Source organism: Mus caroli, unplaced genomic scaffold (genome assembly GCF_978045245.1).
Source record: "Mus caroli unplaced genomic scaffold, Mus_caroli_1 scaffold_11, whole genome shotgun sequence".
In the NCBI taxonomy this organism is placed as follows: Eukaryota; Metazoa; Chordata; class Mammalia; order Rodentia; family Muridae; genus Mus; species Mus caroli.
The window spans coordinates 10912735-10933740 of record NW_028227266.1 but is presented as its reverse complement, the minus strand read 5'-3'; the positions used below and the strand labels follow the sequence as shown (position 1 = coordinate 10933740).

The 21006-nt window shown below is 40.4% G+C and overlaps 1 protein-coding gene across 1 annotated transcript in view; it reads right to left on the bottom strand.

Annotated features, from left to right (window-relative positions):
* The window catches only part of Sesn3 (sestrin 3), a 56907-nt gene that overhangs the window by 27102 nt on the left and 8799 nt on the right, over positions 1 to 21006 (bottom strand). The gene's annotated exons all lie outside the window — the stretch shown is intronic.

The following is a 21006-nucleotide window of genomic DNA, read 5'->3' as shown; positions in this document are numbered from 1 at the left end:
CCAACGTACTAAAATAAATAAGTCAATATAATTATGTAAAACTCAAAGAAGTCTGGGGTTCAGATCAAAGAAAACCCAGAGCAGCACCAGTTGTGTTTATGTGAGCTAAAGGGACAGGCCTCTACCTCATTGCCGGGGGAGACTCAGTTATCATTTACCGCAGGGCCTTAGCTCACACTTTACATGAGGAAAAGCCCTTAACCTTCACAATCAATTCATAGCTGTTGGTACACTGCTACAGTAGGACATTGTTGAGGAATACTAATATTTTTGTTCATACTGTCTCTCTATATAAATTATGAAATTGTTAATGAGATTGCTTCCTTCTCCATGGGTGAGGTTAGGTCAGAAATAGACCAAACAGGCCCCTTGAACTCCTTAGCCAGGAAAAGAGATGCAGGAAAATGGCCACTTGATTTTCTCAGATAAAAGTAACACTCTGAGTTAAGAATCAGTCCTCTGATACCACAAGATAACACTATGGACAGCAGCATGGTTACAGACTCAATAGGAATATTAAGGATATTATATAATAAAATAATCAGAAAAATATTAGAGACCTTGTGGCTACTAGAAAAGCTTGGTTTAAAAGCTTCAGGTGCCTCAAAATCTCCTGAGGAAACTTCTTTATTATTATTAGATATTTTCTTTATTTACATTTCATATTTTATCCCCTTTCCTCATTTTCCCTCCAAAAATCCCCCTATCCCATCCCTCCTCCCCCTGCCCACTAACCCACTCACTCCTGCTTCCCTGCCCTGGCATTCCCCTATACTGGGGCATCGAGCCTTCACAAGACCAAGGGCTCCTCCTCTCACTGATGTCCCACAAGGCCATCCTCTGCTACATGTGCAGCTGGAGCCTTGAGTCCCTCCATGTGTATTCTTTGGTTGGTGTTTTAGTCCCTGGGAGCTCTGGGGGTTCTGGTTGGTTCATATTATTGTTCCTCCTATGGGGCTGCACACCCCTTCAGCTCTTTGGGTCCTTTCTCTAGCTCTGAGGAAACTTCTAAGGTAAGAAAGTAACTCAGGTGGTTCCTTATCTGAAAGTGACAAAGTCTTCTCTCTATGATCCAGTCTCTTGGCTACAGCCTATGCTAAGACCCCAACAATCAAACCAGAAGCTGATTGGGTAGCCCATGGAAAGGATTGGCTACTCACCGGTATACCCATGGATTCCTAGGTATATAAGTTCTGTCCAAACCAAGTTAGACTAATTAGCGCACATTAATAATTTCTCAGGACTATACAGTAGTTATGTGAACATGATGCAATCACAGAGCCAAGAGAAACAAAATGCTGCTCAAATGCAGAGGCGAGAGGAAACAAAAGGAAAGCCCAGGATGGGTGTCAACAGAGAAGCCCGAGGCGTTGCTATGGATTCCTGGAAAAAGGAGAGCTGAAGCATGGTCATTGAAATTCATTCTTTTCCTTCCTCTCTCCCCTTGGTAGTGGGTAACTTTAGTCTTTTTTGTCCTTTACAAATCAAAGAGCCTACCAAAAACAAAATAGTTATTTAAATCCTTTAAGTCCTGTACTTCATTAGGAAGCAGTTTTACAACAAATTGCCAAAAGTAGGCAGTTGGGTATTCAACAATGATTTGTTTGAGAGCCTAATTGAATATTGTGATAGACCATGTAGAGGGGTAAGAAAACAGACACAGCCCCAACCCTTCTGAGTCTGGCACACACTCTCCATCAACTGTCAGTGTTCTAGCAACATGTATGCATCACATGACACTTTAAACTGCTTAAGTTTCCAAACAAGTAACACATCTAGATTACAAAAGGATGACAAATCACCCTCAATAGACTGCCTGAGTACACTGGAGGGCGGCATGTGAACTGGAGTCATTCAGAATTTCTCATACTGGTATTTCTTGTCTACATCAACTGTAGTCTATCTAGAAAATGAATTCAGAATAGGAGATCTGTATTCCCTTAGTTCCACCTGCCAATGACAACAAATGAAATGATAAGACAATTGTGCAATCCCAGCACTTAGCAGGATCAGGCAGGGAGATCATGAGTTTGAGACTAGACTGGGCTACATGGCCATCTTGTCTCTAAAAACATAAAAGTAAGGATAAAAACCCAAAACCAAAACCAAACAAACAAACAAAAAACCCAAAACGCACCCTAGTGTCTGCAGACCTTCATGAACTAGTTATCCGCGAACAGCAACTTGCTGGAAAACTAATCACTTCAAATGAACAATCATCTGAGAGGCTGATTACAAAGGGGAAACCAAGTCTGCAGAGAGACAAAGCTAACCATGCAGACAAGTGAATACTGCAAAATAAGAAAATGCACAAAACGCAGAAAAAATGTAGGGGACTAAAATACACATCCTCTTACGTGGAAGCATACAAGGAGTTTCTGGGGACAGGCTGAGGTACTACTGTTACACTTGATAAAAATCCCAAGTTAACACATTAATCAACTTAATTCACCTTTACAGTTTGAAACTGTTACTTTTCTTAGAAAATGACATGCTGGAACAGCCAACATTTCAATATGAAATGCGTTTTCATTGTAACACAACTGCAGGTTCTTGCTTGCAGATAAATCTAGCATCGATCCTTTAGTTTTTAAGCAGCTACTAAGAAGGCAGACATACACACAGCTAAGTACATCATTTGCCCACACTGGTGGGCACACACACTCTGTGGCCAGGACAAGAGAGTTCCCAGCCATCAGCTAGCTAGCTAGCTGTTCCAACCACAGGGATGTGCATTTCGGTTATGACTGATACTGGTGGGAACATAATGTATGACAAGAGGCCTGTGCCATAGCTCCTGAGATTTAGAATAGTTTCTGCAGCAAGATGACTTCCTGGGGTTTAAATTATAATTAGCCTTTAAAGAGTTGCAAACTGCTACAGAAGAGCAGAAATGCTCATTTTCATCCCACTGATTTCAAAAGGATAATGTGCTTGGGTTCTTTTACTTTATGTTTATTTGAGAAAAGAGATGAGGACCAGAGCTGTGTTTGCCACGTTATTCTGGGAGTAGCACTGCTTCTGGGCCATCAAGAGGAAAATGGCAGAACTCTGGTGAGAGCCCAGGAGAACGGTGGAACAGACTGACTTGAGAGCACCATTTTTTCAGTAAATTGAATCAAGAGCTAACATCATCTTATTTTGTCTTCTCTCTCTCTCTCTCTCTCTCTCTCTCTCTCTCTCTCACACACACACACACTCAGGAGTACATATTATACACTATATTGCTATTACACATATGTAGTATATAAAAATGTGTATATATACAAATATACTGTCATGGTTTGTATATGCTTGGCCCAGGGAGTGGCACTATTTAGAGGTGTGGCCTTGTTGGAGTAAGTGTGGCTTTGTAGGAGTAAGTGTGTCACTGTGGGGGTGGGTTTTAAGACCCTCATCCTAGCTGCCTGGAAGCCAGTTTTCTCCTGTTTGCCTTCAGAACAAGATGTAGACCACTCAGCATCTCCTGCTCCCTGTCTGCCTGGATGCTGCCATGCTCCTACCTAGATGATAATGGGCTGAACCTCTGAACCTGTAAGCCAGTCCTAATTAAATGTTGCCCTTATAAGAGTTGCTTTAGTCATGATGTCTGTTCACAGCAGTAAAACCAAAACATATACGTACACATATACTGTATATATCTATGCATGGTTTTGTTTTGAGACAGGTCCTTTTATGCTATGTAGCTCTGACCAGCCTGGAACTCAATCATGCAGAGCAAGCTGGATCTTAGCAACTTTCCAGCCTCTTACTTGTCTTGGATTACAAGTGTGCGTCATCACATCCTCCCTCAGTTACACTCTCTAACTGGTACTACTTTTCAAATCACCATCCTGTCCTGCTTCTGCATGAGGCATTCGTTCTGGTGTTTCTCTGTGATATTAAATGGCTGTTGTATACATTTCTAAAAAGCTGAAAACCAATTTAAAACCAGTCAAGGCAGATCTTCAATTTTACTATGAGCTCATTTCACTCTGAAAAAAATTTACCAGCCACCTTTTAATCACTGTATGTTTAAAGGCATTGGTTCTTAACCTGTAGGTTGCAACCCCTTCGGGGTCAAAAGACCCTTTGATGGGGGCTTCCTGAGACCATCGGAAAACACAGACATTTACATTATGATTTACAACAGTAGCAATCTTACAGTAATGATGTAGCAACAAAAATAATTTTGTGGTTGGGGTCACCACAACATGAGGAACTGTATTAAAGCGTCACAGCATCAGGAAGGTTGAGAACCACTGATATAAGGTATAATCAAGCATAGGAGAAATAAGAAACCAAAATGTCCCAAGAGATTTGCTTTAAACTATAAGGTAGAGGTCTAAACAAGCTGTACTATCTTCCACTTTTCTTCGTCTTTTTCTTGGAAACTTAGGACCAGGTTCTTATTTCCTTACTGATAACCTTTCTAACGAGCCTAACCTCAGTTGCCCCAGATGACAGACACTGGTCATATTTGACCAGATTTAAATAAGTTTAAGCTTTGTGCAAAATGAGACACTGATGCTTCCCTCTGCCCATTTTCTCCAATGAGGGAAAAGGGCTACACAGACATGGAAACCCAGGTTATTCTATATATTAAACATAACCTGCAGTTGTACTAAATTCAAGCTTTTATTATATTCATTATTTATATGTGTGACAGGGACCTATGCCATGGAGTAGAGGTACTTGGGAATCAGTTCTCACCCACCACCTGAGTCCTGAAGACAAACTTAGGTTGTCAGACTTTGTCGCAAGCACTTTACCGTGTGAGACATCTCATCGAGCCAGATGTACTAATTCTGAGGAGGAAATGTCCTAGGTCCTTTTTTTTTTTAACTACATGTGATAAAACTAATGATTTATTCTTGGAATTTCAAGCCTTTTAGCACTCCAGTAAATTTTACTATGGCCTTTACATCAATCTGATTTAGCTTTTGTAAAAGACACAGGAATGAAGCAGCCTGGAGGTTTTCTTAGCTAGATAGCCCAGCACAGCAGTCACCAGTCACACTGGCTGCTGGAGTTTACAGTTACTAATACTAAGTAACAGATTTAAAGACTCAACCGCCTACTATATGCCCAGGATTCAAAAGCAATGTGGCAAGTTTCCAAGTCATGTGATTCCAGACCATTCCATTACCATCAAAGATTCCAAAGTATAGTAAGGCAGTACTTTACAGCACTGGCCTGATTCTGGGACAAGGGAGAGTTTGGGAAATGTGTGTTTTTACAGGGATGAACCCAGCACAACATGTTCAAGTAGAGAAACAAGTAAATGAATAAATGAATAAATCAGATGTAATTGTGGAAACTCATACAACCAAGAAATTAACTAGGTAGAAAAGACGGAAGACGCCACTCCCTAGACTTCATTTGATAACTCTGAAAACACTGAAAATGAAGGGGAATTATCTAATGCTGATTCCACTGTTGCAAACAAAAAGGAGTGGAGGAGTGAAATGCTCCAAACAGCAGGTCTCTAACTTGTGACTTGTTCTCAAATGTTTTAGACAACAGTCAAAATGGACTTAATTCACATTTCATTCACAAAGATCATTTCTTTCAAGACAATTGATTGGTCATTTCAATCAAGAAAAAATTGTCCACAAAATAGGAGCTCTGCTTCACGTCCACCAGCTTTATGAGACGTCATGACAACAACGCTGCTGGTCTCCTGTGGACAGTGCTGCAGACAGGACCTCCTAGACAGGAATCAGCTGAGAGTGTTCCCAGTAAGCAATCACCTGCTGGCAAGCAAAACCCTAAAAGGTTAAAGCTAAGATAAATTTAGAAAATTAGTTATTTTGACACTTAAGAGCTAAGCACTTTACCAGATCACTGTATATAAATTAATCCCAAAAGACACTTGCAAGTTAGAAACTCTGAAAATCATGTGTCTTTAAAATTAATCAGAAAACTACTTGCCCCTAAAAAGCTGCTAACACGGATTCATTGCTACATTCTAAGTTACTAAAAGCTTTAAATGATTAAATTATTTTTTTACTTATTTTTTCTTCAGTTTGTGTCATTCATTAGAAAATGCAAAAGCAAAAATGTGCACTTCTGCCCACTCAGTAGAGTTGTTCCAGCACTCCTTCCACTGAGAATAGGAATAGCAACATGTGTGATTGATTTTATAAACACACTGTGTTTTTTAAAGCACCATCTGCTTAATGTATAAAACCATACTAGCAAAGAGAAATCTAACCCTACAGTATTTAAAGATAGCCTCAGATGACAGTTTAACAGTTTCAGCATACAACAAGACAACATCTGAATGTTGAGACATGTGCCCTAGGCAAACTGTCCTGTTGTGAATAGAAGAAATCTGGCTGGACCTGATGATGTGAACAGTGTTATTTCAGTTGTTGTCTGTATTTCAGTTGTTGTCTGTCCTTGCACTGACCATATATGCTCCAGCTCAGCAGAATCACTGCAGAAAGATCAGGGCTGGACCACTGACACTATGCTTGGAAGTAATGCAGATGCTCTCTGTTTGGTTCCTTGGTAGGTAATTTCAGCTATATGATTTTGGCAGATACTAGTGACATTGTATATTTCAAAAGGAAAGGTCAAATAGAGAGAAACAGATAGGAACTGCTTTAAAATCTCAACCCAGGGCTAGGGAGACAACTTAGTGATTAAAGCACTTGGCACACAAATGCCATTGCCTATTCTCAGTGCGTAACTCATTACCTACTCTCAGTGTGTAATTCTTCCTACTATTTTGAGAAGAAAATAAAATAGACTTTTGCCAAGGTGTCCCTCTCCCAGATGTGTACTTGTATTTGTAATATTATAATGTTGAGATTCAGTCACTTACTAAGGAAGATCTGGAATGAGCATGGCATCAGACATGACCTCTCTCCTCTTAACTCTGATCTTGTGTTCCCAGAAAGTACAAAGCATCTGGAGCTGGCCAGGGCACTGTGCTGGAAGTTCACAGATATGCTAAAGAGCATCCAAGCTCTCCTCCCTGTAGGAATGACATCTTGCTCTAGAAAACCTCAGAAGCATACCACTTGCAACTGAGCTACAGATGCTGTGGTGATTTGAATATGAATGCACCCCATAAGCTCATCATTTGGATGAGTTGCCATGGTCATGGTGTCTCTTTACGGTACAAGGGATCAGGGTATTGCTATGACAGGCTTGACCATGATGCTCATTGGTAAAATGTGGACTTCAGGACTTTGTATTAGGAAAACAGTGTAATGTCTTAAATTGGGACTTAATGGGCCCTGCAACCAGGGGCACGGAAGACAGTGCTGGTGACAATTTGAACTGTGGGGGCCCAGCTCATGAAGTTTCATGTGGCCTACAGACAAGTGGTATTTTGGAGAATGAGACTGCTTTCTGCCCTTTCTGAAAAATCTGCCTGAGGCTACGTTGAAGAGTTTTAGATTAATAACACTGGCAGAGGAGGTTCCAAGGCCACTTAGTATGGATTCTGTCATGCAGTTATTAGTGACCATCCTCATGCAGATCTACAATAAAAACAAGTACAGAAAAATACAAAGCAAACAGCTGGAGGAGAAAGGGGGCACCAGGATGTGCTGGAGTTAAGTCCAGCAGTGTTCAAGGAGATAAAAGTTTAAAGGAAAGGGTGGTACTAAATAGAATAAAAGGAGTAATGGCCTCAGGGCAAGACCTCACCCAGCTAGGCTTCCAACTTGTGAAAAGGAATTAAAGAGAAGCTTAAGCAGTGACAGAAAACATCAAAAAACAGAAAGTGACAAGAATGTATTTGAGCAAGGGGCCAAGTTCCACCTCAGCAAGAAGAACTTGGCAGCTTCGGCCACATGGTTCTGCCCTTACAGTCAAGGATGTAAGAAAGGGGTTTCGGAGTTTCTCTCCACAACTAAGGAAAGCTGCTGTGGGCAGACATATGTCAGGGAAGTCCTGCATGGAGGCCCAGAGAGAGGTCACTGAAAGAAGCTGTGAAGGTGAAGCCTAGATTTTGTTGGAGATCCCAGGATGTTAGAGATTTCAGAATCATGGGATAGATACGTGCTGAGGAAAGCTGCTAACAGGGTGTAGAACCAGCCCGAGAGAGAAAAGTGTCAGCAAATCTGAAAGCTTTTGGAGATCTGAAGATTGACATCAGACATAGAGATGCTGAGTTTAGAGTTTGCCTAGCTGGTTTTTTGTGTTGCCTTGGTCCAGTATTTCTTCATTATGATCCCTTTTACAATGATTATATATATATATATATATATATATATATATATATATATAGCCATTGTGTGTTGGAAACTTGTAATCTGCTTTTTGATTCTGACTTTATCGGAGGTTACAAGTAACAGATTGCCATGAGTCTCAGAAGAGACTTTGAACTTTTAAATCAGTGTTGAGATTGTTATAGACTATGGGGTCTTCTGAAGCTGGATTGAATGTTGTTTTGCACTACCATATGGCTACAGGCCTATGGGGCTGGGGAGTGGAATGTGATGGTTGACTAAGAAATGGCCCCCATAGGCTCATACATTTGAATGCTTAGTCATCAGGGAATGGCACTACTTAGGATGATGCACATTTGGATCCAGAACTCTCATGTCCTTCTCTAGCACCATGTCTGCCTGGGCACCACCATGCTCTCCACCATGCTGACAATGTACCAATCCCCTGAAACTGTAAGCCAGCCCCAGTGAAATGCTTTCCTTTATAAGAGTTGCTGTGGTCATGGTGTGTCTTCACGGCAACAGAACACTAAAACAGAAGCCAAGTCTATCATGTATTTCCTGGCCACGTTCCAACTCTGAGGCCATGAAAGCTTTATCACAAGAATCCTGTTACAGGGACAAAATTGAACCTGCTTTAACTGTATATACAGATTTCAATTCTTAAGTGGAAATCTTAAACATATACTCAAGAACACTGCATTCATCAACTATATCACAATTTCTTTACCTCCACTCTCCCTATGCCACCAGTCCCCTTGTAGACCAGGATAGTACTCTGCTCATCTCTAAGCACTGGTATGTGACAAAAATTAGAGGAACTCCTTGTTGTGAATCAATCCATAGATCCCTAGCAGTCCTTATCCCAGGACTGAAAGGATAGAGCTGTTTGAAGAATCAAAACAAAGCCACAGACTAAACTGAGGCTAATAAACTTCATGCACACTAAAGTGAGCTGTAGCTAAATGTGCTCTCCCTAGTCTAGCAACTACAGCCCTTATATCCCACTCATACATAGAGCAGAACTGGGGTATGGTGATGCATACCTGTAATCCCATCTATCAGAGGTTGAGCAGGAGGACTGCTCTGAGTTCAAGGCCAACATAGGCTACATAGGCCCAGATTCAGTAAGTATTTCTAGTTATAGGGTCATTCTTAACAATGGTTCTGCTTGAAAATGAAATGCAGTTAGTAGACACTGTACTTGATCTTAACTAATGGCCAATATCCATTATTCTTATTAAAAACCACTCTGCTTTGCTCTCATTAGCTATCCACACACTGTTCACTAAGTGACACTAGTCAGTCAACACTTTTAAAAAATATAGACTTTATATGACTTTGCCCAACTGGAGGCTAACATTAAGGATCTGTGCAAACTTGAGTTAGAGTGAGGCTATGTAGTAGAATAGTCATCACACTGTTGGTTTAGAGTGTTTTGAACTTACTATGGGCCTGCTGGAAGGTAGCCCAAAGGTCAGGAAATGCCTGGCCACAACTCTGGATCAAAGCTTCTGAACAGACTGACTCCCTGATGGTGCGTTTGGAGTGATAGAAACATCCAAAGGTAAAAACATTAAGTCCAACACTGGGCCAGCTCTCCTTTAAACTTCAGAATGAGCACTGCAGCATTTAGTTACTGACAGTAGAACTAAGCCCAGAATCACACTGGTGCTGAGAGTCACAGGAGGTGACTTCCTTCCCACAGTACGTGAGAAGCCGCAGGTTCCACTCATGAGGAAGCCTCATCTGTACACGAGAGAGCCAGTGGGCAGATTGCAGAGGGTGCTGCTCACCTCTACTTGAGACAGTATTTCCTGAGCCTCCATGTCTCCTCTCTCTATTCTGTACTGTCTGCCCCACTCTTCCTTCCAGATCCATCGAAACACCAGGGCTGTGGGGCTCAAACCTTCAAGCTCTTCTAGGAATGCAGATCTATTTGTAGGAGTCACAATCTCGCTGTTTCCCTTCCCCATAGACATGAGGTAAATCACGATCTTGTCCCTGCTTTCTAACTGTCTAGGATCAGCAGCAGCAACCCCAGCATCACAGCACAAGAACACGTTGCTCATTAATTTACTGGGTTTGAATTACAGTGGGAGTTGGCCGGCCTGAGGAGTTTCCGGTCCCCTTCTCCTCCTTGTATTAATGTAAGAGCTTGAGGACGCTGACATTCTGGAAACATCAGTAACTTAAGCTAATAAATTAAATGCAGGGCTGTGCATCAACTTACTAGTCTCCATGTACCATTTGGATCCTCGTTCACTTACTTGCTTACATTAAAACAATCAGGGCCTGCAGTGTGCCATAAACTGCCCTAAGTTCATAGAGATCAGTAAAAGTCTGCCCGCTGTGACACCGACTTGGATAGGAAGGTCTCCTTAAGCCTGTAGTATTCAGAGATGAAGGGTGCAAAGATACTTGTTGAATATGCTACTAACGTTCTTGGCTAAAGTCCAAGAAAATATGGAGAGAACTTATATAAGTCTTTGTACCTGTGATAATGCAAGCCGATGACAGCCACTTAACTCCCTGTTTCCCTACTAACACATAGACAATGTACTGTCCTACTGCTAATTATAAGTCTGGTTTCACAGAATATTAGGAAGGCCTGACTGCTACAAAAAAACAGCGAGGCTTCCATAACAAGAAAACCTTACCTTAAATCTTAAAACGCTTTCCCTATTAAAATCATATTCCAATTAGATTAAGAGAACTTCAAATTGGGAGTTTGAGAAAATAAAATTCCCATAAGCGATGATTATAGCTACAGAGCATTCTAGTATGCAGTAAATGCTCAGGTGCCAACTGGGCCTTCTGAAGAACACACAGACAAAAGTAGTCTTGGCATGGGAGCTCTGAGTTCTGAACCAAGCACCTACGAGCAGCTCATGGAGACAAAGCCAAACAGCTTTTGTTACTCTAGTGGGAACAGCACAATTTTCAGGTTTTTATTTATTTGTTTTTAACAACACAGACCACTTAACTTAAAGAAATCAGGGCACCAAACTAAGCACATTTGATCCACGTTGATTCACAAAATGTGTAAGCATTTAGTTAATGAAAACCAGTGTCCTTTATGCCCAGAGTTGTCAGAGGCAGCCAGAGCTCATCTTCACTGAAAGTGAAAAGTCATTTTACAGTGTCCTGGGAACACAGCTGCACACGTTCCTAAGATGCTTGGCTTTACAGCACACTGCCCTAACCTTTGCTTTTTATTTATTTATTTATTTATTTATTTATTTATTTATTTTACTAGCTTTAAGGAAACCTCTCTTAATTTTTGTCTGGAACAGAAATGAACACAGCCCATACAATAAATGCCCCTGGACTTAATCTCTGTTCAAGTGTGTTAATTCCTCTGATAGCAGACTACAAGACTGCCCTAATCTGATGTGAGGAAACTCACAATGGGTTGTAATCTGAGTTTAACCTGGAACCGAGCCCAAGGAGATGACATAGTATGAAGTGCTTACCTGACACCAACATGACAACTTGAGTTCAAGTTTGATTCCATGAGAGAGTTGACTGCTGCAAGTTGTCCTCTGGCCTCCACATGGGCACACACTAAAATAAGCTCCTTTAAAACACTGCTCATAACCTTTGGTGGTTTTTTGGTTTGTTTTTTTGTTTGTTTGTTTGTTTTTTTGTTTTTCGAGACAGGGTTTCTCTGTGTAGCCCTGGCTGTCCTGGAACTCACTTTGTAGACCAGGCTGGCCTCGAAGTCAGAAATCCGCCTGCCTCTGCCTCCCAAGTGCTGGGATTAAAGGTGTGCGCCACCACGCCCGGCCTGCTCCATAACCTTTTAAATATCAGTACCTCTTTATTATCTTAAAAAGAATGAATCTCAAATGGTTTTGCTTATGGATTATAATTATCAATAACCACATTAGAAATTAAAGAAAACATGAAAGCCACTTAATTTATTAATACTCTGAAAAGTAAGAAGAGAGGCTAGTGGTGCAGCTCTGTGGTACAGGATGTGGTCAGTCTCTGCCAGCCTCTGGATTCAAGCCCTAGCAGTTCTCACCCACCAAAAAAAGGAACAGTGAAAATAAGAATAATAGACCCATTACATATTAACAAAAGGGATTGTTTGGAAACTACAATTTAGAAAAAAAACTTGAGGAGAGTTTGTCTTCTGTGTAAATATTTAGCTTAATTAAACACAGCTGGATTTTCATGTATACTGTGGTACTCATCTGCTGCTATAGGTCACAGTGACTGAAAATCACAAAGAGAATCTGGCTCAGAAATATGTGGCTGACAGTCAAGATTAACCATTACAATATGAGTAGCCATCTCTGGGCAGTAGCCATTTTAAGCATTGTTCTGACATCCTGGACTCATATCTGTCTACTAGACTATAGAAAGTATACACGCATACAAAGTATAAACTCTCCTGAAAGGAGGTCACTATTTGATGACAGGGATACAGAGAGTAAACAAGGATCACAGAGTACTATGTGACTGGACATCAGTGAAGGCTACACTGCAGCAAAAGCTGCAAGACCTGAGCTCTTGCTTCTTTTAACCAGCAAGAGAGCTAGTTACTGGAGGAGGCCTGGGTCTTCCTATCTGGAATGAGAGATAAAACAATCCTAAGAGCCTGTTTGCATTAACATGGCATGCTTAAGCTATGATATTGTCTGAGTGCTGATAGAATGTTTTCAGAAACACCAGGGCTGTGGGGCTCAAACCTTTAAGCTCTTCTAGGAATGCAGATCTATTTGTAGGAGTCACAATCGCTCTGTTTCCCTTCCCATAGACATGAGGTAAATCACGATCTTGTCCCTGCTTTCTAACTGTATAGGATCAGCAGCAGCAATCAGAAACAAAAGAACACTCTAAACAATTTCCCTATTATTGTTGCTAATTTTAAATAAGTTTTAGTGTTTTAACAATGAATATTTTGTGGTAGCTAGATGGCTCAGAAGGTAAAGGTGCTTGCCCCTAGGGCTGACCACCTGAGTTTGCTCTCCAGGGTCAACCTGGTAGAAGGGATTGACTCCTCAAAGCTGGCCTCTGATCCCCAGGTGACTCCTGTCATGAACAATGTAATACAAGGAAATGGAACACTGATGACTTTCCTTAAGTAATGAGCTCATAAACTATTAGGTTTTGGATTCTTTTGATAAAACATTATAAGGCCAAGACTATAAACAAAATCATGTTCTATATAATTTGCCCTTTCCCTATAGAATGCCTTTAAATATAATAAAGATTCTTTTCAGTGTTCTACATTCTTGGTTCAGATAGCTGAACAGATAAGGTGCTTTTGTGTGTGAGGGCCTGAGATCCTGAGTTCCAGCCCAACTCTAGACAGAGTTGCTCTTTTGACAGTCACATGTGAGCCACAGCACACCCAGTTGTTCTCATGTGCACACACACACACACACACACAGACAGAACAAACGGTACTTAAGAAAATTAAATCTATATGCTGTTATAGTGTTTAATAATTTTCCTCTCTATTGTTCTCTGTAAATCAAGAGATAATAAGAAAAATATACATAAATGCTGTTTTTTCTTTTTAATAATCTATTGTTATGAATGATTTTTTTATTAGATATTTTCTTTATATACATTTCAAATTTCAAATGCTATCCCGAAAGTTCCTTATACCCTCCCCCAGCATGAATGATTTTTTAAAGTTCTCACAAAGCAACGTATGGATCTGTTGTCCAGATATTTCCATTAAAAATAGAGCATGAACTTTTAGCTTCCGCATTAAAGATAGACTGTAGGTTTGTGGAATGTTTGTGTGCACGAGGCTAAAGGTAAACTTCGGTTGTCATTCCTCAGGAGCGTCTACTTGAAGATTTATTTGTTTTTATGTGTATGAATGTTTGTCTGCAAGTGTATAAGTGCATACCTGTGTGTCTGGTGCCCATGGAGGTCAAAGAGAGCACTGATTTCCCTGGAGCTAGAGTTACAGGTGGCTGTGAGCTGGGAATCAAACCCAGGTCGTTTGCAAAAGCAACAAATGTTCTTATCCACTGCACCATCTCTCCAGCCCCTCCACTTTGCTGTTTTAGACAAAGTCTCTCACTGCACTGGAGCCCAACAAATGGCCAAGCTGTCCTCCACACTTGGGATTAGAGTGTGTGCCGCCCATGCTTGGGTTTTGATCTGCTTATACAGATTAAATTCCGGTTCTCATGCTTTCACCGAGAACCTTTCCAACTGAGCCAGCTTGCCAGCACTGCCCTGTGTTCTAACTTTTCACAACTTCCCTTAGAAGGGCCCAGAATCCCGACAGACCTTTAAAGTAAAGTCATTCTTGCCTAAGAGTGACATCTTCCCAAAGCTCATTTTTCTTTGACAGAAGTTGGACTACGTGACTCTAAGTGTGACAAGCTCATTTATCCCTTCCATTGCACAGGGGTGGCCTGATATAGGTCAGGATGTGGCAAGCTAATGGCTGTCCCCTGAACGACTGCTGGCTCAGTGTCCTGCTTTTCCCTGGCAAGGACTGCTTCCACATTCTACAACCACCGGGTTTATTCCCCAAAGAAACATCCAAATGGGCAAAGGCTGAAGCTACAGGGCCTCCTGAGCAGTTCCTGTTGTCTCTTCAAAGACTAATTCTACTCTCTGAAGCAAAACAGTTGAGTTCCAAGGTGCAACACAGGCTACCGTTTTCCTATAATGTATATACCACAGTGGGAATGACTTTAAGTGTCAGTTCTACAGGACAAAGTGCATTTCCAGATCATTCAATACAGGATTTACTGACCACTCCAATGGTAGCCTTACCTTGTGATTGAGAGCAGAAGTCCCATTACCAAATTATACTTACCACTCACACATAATGTAAGTGAAATCACTTTAAGTTATAGTTTGGACAGACACATATATTTAATAAGCAAAATTTAGTTGGCAAATGTTTTCAAAGACTTTTAACACACTAAGCCATCTGGATGTCAAAGAGCGTATGTAAAGGCAGACTTCTTCTATTGGATTCCCTAGGGAAAGACATGCAAATGGCACGTGAGAATGCCATGGGAAGAAGGTCAGTTCAATTTCATCAGCCCAGAATTAAAAGATTTTTTTTCCTCTACTGGACATATCATGAACTATCAATTCACAAGGCCATATGGCAATGAGACTCTTCTGCACAAAAGTGGACAAGTCCTGTCCTTAGAAAATATGAGCTTTTTCTAATTTAGAAAACAAGATAGCTGTGTTTTGTTATATAATAATTTTAAAATGAAATTGTCCCCCTGATCTACATTTTCCTAGAGGAAGAAAGTTGTATGTTACCATAGTTCCAATGCAGTGTTGGACCAGCAGGAAGATATTCTTTCATGAAGTGGGGATGGTATCTCAATTTCATAAAGTCCTTACATAGAACAAACAAGATACGCTGTGCAAAACCTCCAGTGCTGCCCAAGAGATCATGACCTCAAAATGTTACATTAAAATTTCAATGCAACCATTTCCAGTAAGAAATAATAATGTCTTTTGCTCTAGAGGCTATGCTTTTTCTGGTAACTACATGTAGGAAGTTCACAAGAATTTCGTAATTAGCCACGCTTCTGTTCCATGCAGTCATATATTTGAGTGATGACCATTGTGAGCAATAAGCAATCACCTGTAAACCCCGATGGAGATGCTGGAGCTCAGCTGAGTGCTTGCTGCATGTGTGCACTAACAGCTTTTGAACACATGCATAGCAATAAAAACAACTATAAAACAAGAATAATAAACATTGTTAAAGCCGGGCGTGGTGGCGCATTCCTTTAATCCCAGCACTCGGGAGGCAGAGGCAGGCGGATTTCTGAGTTCGAGGCCAGCCTGGTCTACAGAGTGAGTTCCAGGACAGCCAGGGTTATACAGAGAAACCCTGTCACGAAAAAAACCAAAAAATAAAAAAATAATAATAAACATTGTTAAAATAATCTGTAATCCCAGCAACTCCAAATAATCTCATCAGTTTGGAAATTCCTTCTCCGTCTGTCTGCTTAAACACTGAAACTTTACATACTTAAAAGCCTTCCCATCCCAGAGTCTACTGTGGGTGCACATTTACTGACCTTCACTGATGGTGAGGTAGCCCAGCAGCTAATTAAAGGGCTCTCTCTCTTACCTGGGTGTGGGCAGAAGCAGGAACAGGGTAGGGGTGGGGCAGGATGCCAACTCTCCTTTAAACAAGGTAAGTGATCTGAAGAATACAAATTGTAGGGACTAGAAGATACATTTTTTTTATTAAACTTTAAATATTGTTATTGCTTCCACTATTTCAGAGATAAATCTGTTTAAATATAATCAAGATTAACCCATCATTTAGTCAGTATTTTCATTCTTTGCAAGAATACAACCAGAGATAAATAACTCTTTGTTTTCAGGCTCTGGCTCCAGTCCTAAGCCTGTAAGAGATTCTCAAGACTACTGTCAATTTGGAAATCAGCACTAGCACTCCTTAACTAATAGGTGGAGTTGTCCAGACGAAAAATGCTCCGATCAAATGCTCCGCAACGAAAGGCACCTTATTCTGGTGGAGTCAATGGTGCAGTGGCTGATGGGAAGCACTCACATGCCTTACTGATGCCATACTGCTATTTCAGACCATGAAAATACACTTTTAAATTTCCTTTTTTATGAGACTCCAAATCCAAAGCTGACTGTCCATTGCCATGGAGACAGTTCTATTTAAGGCACTCTATTAGTCTTTTCTTCACAGAAGACAGAAACATGGTCAATAGAAAAGCATCTCTCTTCATCATTTTGAATTAAGTAACTGAAATTTCTTCTTGAGCAGCCAACACCTGAGAGAATCTGCAGGTGGGGTAGGGACCATGTAATGAGCTTGCTAAGATCAACAACAGGCTCAAGTTTAGCACTAGAGATAACATAAGAAAAACACCCATTATCACTCAATTAGAATCAATCCAGCAGAATAAAATTAGTTGTGATTGCTTCTGTAACTATGACTGTAACTGACTAAAGTACTCTGTGCTTTTCAAAGAGCTAGCTTCCAGTTAGTGACACATTTGTGTGTATATGTGTGCGTGTGCATGTGTACACACACGTGCACACCTCAGATACAGGTATGTATCTTCCTGATGTCACTGTCTGATACACAGGCACACAAGGCAAGTGAATGACCAATAAGAATCCTAAAATAAATAACATCAATCTTTGGTCTGTCTTTAGGATACAAATCCTATTTCTCCTTTCAGGAAAAATTATTCTCCTTGTGATAGTTTAAATATCAGTCTTCTGACTCAACAGTTGCTTGCTTATCTAGCCAGCCATCCTTTGTAATTTACTCTGATTGTAAGTAGCACTTGCTGTGCTTGCAGAGGAACCAGGGTCTGATTCCAAGCATGCACACAGTGGCTTACAACTGTACTTCCAGGAGATCTGACTCCCACTTCTGGATCCCCCCAGCAGGGCACTGGCACATATGTACATATACACACGCAGGTAAAACACACACTGGTCTAGACTATTAACCATGTCCTTTTCCAAACAGAATAGAATGAGTTTAGATCCACCTCACATTTGACAAATATTGTTTGAAAAATATGCTTAAGAAAAGGAATACTCTCAGCGTTAAAGAAAACTGAAGCTAGGAAAGCAGCAGGAAACTGGATTGAACTTAGAATGTGCTGTGTTTGAAAAGGTCACGCAATCTCAGAAACAAAGAAAGTGATCTCTCTCAACTGCAGAATCTAGCCAATTAATGTATGTACATATGAGAAGAAATATGGACACAGTATAACATGCAGAAACCAGAACAAGAAAAGCTACATATAAGGGGGTAAGGAAGGCCTCAATGCAGGTGGCAGACATGAGTCATGAAAGACAACATAAGGGTATTGTGTTTCTAGTGCTAATTCTGTAGAGTTTTGGTGATGGATAAAGCATTAAGTAGTATAAACTTTAATGTGAAACTTTATAGTTTCTGTTTTGAATGCTAAGTCTAACTGAATAGAAATTGAGTAAGATAGATAGACTTTGGGTCTAGCAACTTTTAGCGTATGAATATTTGCCTAAAAATTAAAAATCTAATCCAGACCACTGGCTCCCCACCTTAGAGTACAAAGGGATCATGTGGAAGATTTGTTAGAATACAAACAGGTGGTCTTACCCTCAAAAGTTCCAAGTCAGCCTATAAGGGTGGTGACAACAGATTCAAACTTTGGAGTGATGCCCATGTGGCTGCTCAGAAACTCTTCCAAACCACTGTCCCAAAAGTAAACAAGCATTTGTAGCCTTGGGAATGGCTACTACCTGCTAATACTTCAAGCTTTCCAAAAGAAACTTTTAAAAGGAAAAACAAGTTTCAGTTGGGGGGCATTCAATCATAATAGTTTACGAAGGATATCTGTTTTTGTCAAGTCCTGATCCACTTACATCTTTATCTGAGAACTCCTTCACCTTGAATTGATTGATCTCTAATAGACTGCACAGTATACCTTTGTTTTCAGGTCTTTACAGCTCTTGCCAAATAGTTAATTATACATCAACACTAAGATGCATTAAATGGCCATGAGGAAGAAAAAGAGGAAATGGTCTCCAGGCCTCTGCTGAGTGTGTAACATACACCTATCACAGAGAGGTATTCTGCAATACCTCTCCTAAAGGCAAAGAAAGGAAAATAAAACCACATAGATATTGGTGACTAACCAGTAAAGGGAGCAAGGTACAAATACATACATTTCATATGTGTGCTTGCCTTTAAAAGTTCAAAGCTAGCTAGACTTAAAATATTTTCCATTACATATGTTTTTTTATATAATCAAGTTTTTTTTTTAAACCAACACATTGATTGGTAAATATTTCACAAGAGTAAAAAGGCTAAGAAATGTCACCCATGTCAACACATGAGCTGTGTGCACTTAAGTTCCAGGTGAGCATCATGGCAAGGGCTTGTCAAACCGCTCCCTCCAGATCTGAGTGCAGGGTTGTCAATTCTGCATTCAGTGAGAATTCTGACCAAAGGGGCTTGATCCATGCACACTGAAAATTGCCTTTGTCACTGCTCCAAGCATCTGCAGATTTCTACCATGAAAAGTTTCACATCCAAATGCTCTTACATATACATGACACAGATGAACAGTATCATACTATAGTCCCTGGTAGAATGCTTAGTGCCTCATTTTTAAAGCTCATCTTCATCAGAAGTATTCAGGACACGTCATAGAAGGATTATGTTCTAGTGGATATCCCCCTCACAACATCCCTGAAGCCAACACTCACGCAGCCGGTATCATGTGCTACCCGGGTCAGCTATGGTGCATGGAAGTGGTATACTTACATGACATACACTTCATGGATGCTTTTGTCAAGTTTGGTTAAGGAAGGTAGGCAGGAACTAAGCCAAGAACAGAAAAAGACATACACTTTGTACTAATTATTGTGGCTAAAGATACTTTGTTTGTGAGTATGAGTTGAAGCCTAAAATATTACCCAGCTCACCACAGAAAGAATGCAAATCTTTTGTACTCTAAAATGAGAGGCCTAACCATGACCTTGAAGAGCTTCACAAGACCCAAAGGGAGACTACAAAAATATCATTGCTTAGGTAGAAATCATGGTCTTTTCATTTTCTGTTCTTTTGGTACCTATCAGAAAGGATTTAAAAAAATATATAAAGGGATTTTAAAAAAGGAAGATACATAATATTTAATAGTTTGTAGGTATTAACAAACTTAAGAATGTGAGCGCTATTTAAAAGAAATAGTATACGACACAAAACATACTGTTATTAAAATGGAAATCTACAGTTTTACCAAGAAAGTGTTTCTATTAACCTACACATACACTTCCCTCATTTTAGAGAGGTCCAACTACTAAATAGTTTTCTAGTATAATCAAATAAAATTAATAGTTTATGATACTTTCTTTTATGCATTATTGGAGATTGAATCCAGAGCCTCAAACATGCTGGACAAGTAACTGCTACTGACTCACACCCTAGCCATGCTCACTTCCAAGTATCAACAACTTAGTCTAAATAATACTAGAACCTACATCTTATAGCTACATTTAATACACATAAGGTATTATATAGTACTAGCATAAACATAGTATATATCAAACATAATGTATTTAAGTAATAAAAAAACACAACACAAATAGGCACCCTACAGCCCAACTGAGAATCTACCAATTCCAAGTAATATACAGAAAAGTTTTGATGAGAAAATAATTTTTCTTGAGTGCGTACTCAAGTCAGCACCCCTCTGAGATGCCAGTTAGGAAAGGCAGTTTGTAGAGAGGCTATAACTTCACTCTCAGGACTGACTCTTTTCACTGAACTGTGGCCAGATTTGCAGGCTCCTCTGTCAGTTAGCACCTCTGCAGACCTGCGGTATCTGCAGCGCACCACAAAGCCCCATCCTAGGTATCTCTGTGGGAACTCTTGGAGTCCTGATCTACAACAGAAGACCTGCACCAGGAAGCTGCCTCTCCAAACAAAGCCAGTTAAAGGATGGAACTGTGCTGAGAACATGGCACAGCAGCAAATATAGGTACCAGGGGTGGGGACAGTAAGCAGGGACACTGCTGATGCAGTGCTTCTTGTTACAGATAACTGATGCGTCATGTAGAAATGGGCATGCTATTGCTTAGCTTCATAAAGCACTGCAAAGGCATTTACCAAAACACAAGCTATTTCCTGGGGGCCCTCGTCAAGAAATACTTGAAATATTTCTAGACAATCTTTTTTCAAACATGCTATAGCAGTCCTGGGTGACTCAGTGTGATTAAGTCATCACTGGCGGTTGGCTGGAAGACAGGTAAAGTGTACTGGGCAGTTAGAAAAAGACATCCTGAGATCAGGAGAAACTGGTCTCATAATTGGAGATTTAAAAAGATAAGAATA